The sequence below is a fragment of the Pteropus alecto genome, unplaced genomic scaffold, assembly GCF_000325575.1.
Source record: "Pteropus alecto unplaced genomic scaffold, ASM32557v1 scaffold208, whole genome shotgun sequence".
In the NCBI taxonomy this organism is placed as follows: Eukaryota; Metazoa; Chordata; class Mammalia; order Chiroptera; family Pteropodidae; genus Pteropus; species Pteropus alecto.
Genome location: NW_006441066.1, coordinates 531,909 through 535,058, shown reverse-complemented (window position 1 = coordinate 535,058; position 3,150 = coordinate 531,909).

Sequence of the window (3,150 nt, the reverse complement as noted above, 5' to 3'; positions counted from 1 at the left end):
CAGCCAAAGCTTTACAAGCCAGAAAATACAGGAATCAAATATTCAAACTATTAAATAAGAGGAAATACCAGCCAAGAATAATGTATCCCGCAAAGCTCTCCTTTAGATATGAAGAAGAAATAAAGACCTTTTCAGACATACAAAAACTGAGGGAATTCTCCACTACTAGGCCTGCATTATAGGAAATAGTGAAAAAGGTCAGCTCACCTAAAACAAAATGAAAAAAAAATACATAATAAAGAGTAAAGTGACTTTCAGTGAAATAGAAGCAGAAGGGTGCAACCCTTACTAAGAACAGAGCATTATAAGCTTAAACAATAAAAAGAAATTTACTATGGCAAGATAGTAATGAACATTTAGCATACATATGAACAAGTTGAGATAACAATGACTGAAAAGGGGAGAATTCAAAGATCCAAATCGCAAAGGGGAATGGAGATAAGGTGTGCACAGAAGAAAGTGGACGACTGTATATACATAACTATCCTTTACATATCCATAATGGTAACGACATGCCAAAGATTCAGAACTAAAGTATATAACATAAAACAAGAAGAACTAGAGGGGAGACACACAAAACCCAACTAAAATAAAGAAAACAGAAACACAAGGACAAGCAAGAAATGAAAACACTGAGCTACCAGAAAACAAAAGATAAAATGGCTATAAGAAGACCTCATATTTCCATAATCACTGTAAATGTAAATGGGCTGAACTCACCAATAAAAAGGCAAGAGTTGTAGATTGGATCAAAAAACAAAACCCAACCAAATGCTGCCTCCAGGAGACAAACCTCAGTTCCAAAGAAAAATATAGCCTTGAAGAGAAAGGGTGGAAAATGATATTTCAAGCAAATGCAATGCAGAGAAAAGCGAGAGTAGCACTTTTCAGATGAAATAGACTTCAAAATAAAAAAGATAAAGATACTGAGGGACACTACATAATGATAAAGAGAATCATACACCAAGAAGACATAACACTTATTAATATCTATGCTCTCAATCAGGGATTACTGAAATATGTAAAGCAATTACTAACAGAACTAAAGAGAGAAACAGACCAAAACACTATCATACTAGGGGACCTAAATACTCCACTGTCAGATATGGACAGATTATCCAAACAGAAAATCAGTAAGGAAATAACATTCTTAAATGATACATTAGACCAACTGTACATAATTTTCATTTACAGAGCCTTTCATCTCAAAACAGCTGCCTATACATTCTTTTCTAGTGCACATGGAACATTCTCAAGGATTGACCACATACTGGGACACAGAAATAGCCTCAACAAATATAAGATGGTTGAAATCATACCAAACATATTCTCTAATCATAATGCTTTGAAACTAGAGATTAACTGTAAAAAGAAAGTGGGAAGAACCAAAAATATATGGAGATTAAACAACAAACTAGTGAAGAATACCTGGATCAGAGAAGAAATAAAAAGAGAGATCAAAAGATACATAGAAATAAATGATAATGATAGTTCAAAATATCAAAATGTTTAGGACACATGTTTATGAATGTAAAACCATTCATAAGAGGAAAGTTCATGTCATTACAGGCCTACATCCAAAAATAAGAATGAGCCCAAATAAACAACCAAAAACTTCATCTTATAAAACTAGAAAAGGAAAAACAAAGTAAGCTTAAAGTCAGCAGAAGAAAAGAAATAATCAAAATTGGAGTAGAATTAAATGAAATTGAAAACAAAATTTAAAAAAAGAAAAAATAATTGTAACGATGAGTTGCTTCTTTGAGAAGATTAATGAAATTGACAACCCCCTGGCCTGACTCAGTAAAGAAAAAAGAGAAAGGAAACAAATAAACAAAATAAGGGAAGAAAGAGGGGAAATTACAACAGACACTGCAGAAATACAAAGAATCATACAAGAATATTATGAAAAAGTATATAACAGTCAATTTAATAATCTAGAATAAATGAATCAGTACTTAGGAAGAAAAAATATCACTAGACTGAATCAATAAGAACTGGAAAATCTAAATAGACCAATCAGCAGTATGGAAATTGAAACAATCATCAAAAACCTACCAAAAAGTAAAAGTCCAGGACCAGTTGGCTTCATCAGTGAATTCTACCAAACATTCAAAGAAGATTTAATGCCTATTCTCAAACTCTTCCAAAAAATCAAAGAGGAGGCAATACTTTTCAATTCCTTCAATGAGGCCAATATTAACCTGATACAAAATCCTCGTAAGATAACACACACACACACACGCACACACACAAAACACTACAGACCAATATCTCTCATGAACACAGATGCAAAAATCCTAAATAAGATACTAGCAAACTGAATACAGCAACATATTTAAAAGATTATACACCACAATCACGTGGGCTTCATCCTAGTAGCACAGAGATGGTTCAACATACGCAAATCGATTAATGTGACACACCACATAAACAAATTAAAAAATAAGAATCATATGATCATATCAATAGACACAGAAAAAGCCTTCGACGAGATACTCTATCCATTTACGATTAAAACACTTAACAATATTGGTATAGAAGGAAAGTACCTTAACATAATGAAGGCCATTTATGACAAACCCTCAGCCAACATTATATTTTATGGTGAAAAACTAAAAACCTTCCCTCTAAGATCAGGAACAATACAAGGCTGTCCACTATTTCCACTGTTATTCAATATAACATGGGAGGTCCTAGTGAGTGCAGTCAGACAAGAGAAAGATATAAAAGGCATCCAAAAAAGAAATGAAGTCAAACTGTCACTATTTGCGGACGGCATGATTCTCTATATAGAAAACCCTAAAGACTCCACAAGAACACCACAGAAACAATAAGCAAATACAGAAAAGTTTCTGGATTCAAAATCAACCTTCAAAAATACATAGTGTTCCTATATTCTAACAATGAAGTGTCAGAAAAAGAAGTGGAAAAAGTAATTCTTTTTACAATTGCAACGAAGTAAAATACCTAGGAATAAATCTAACAAAACATGTGAAGGACCTATATAATGAAAACTACAGGACCTTATTAAAAGAAATTGAAGAAGACACATAGAAATGAAAAGATATTCTGTGTTCTTAGATTGGAAGAATCAGCATAGTTAAAATGACCATATTATCTAAAGCATTATACAGATTTAATGCAATC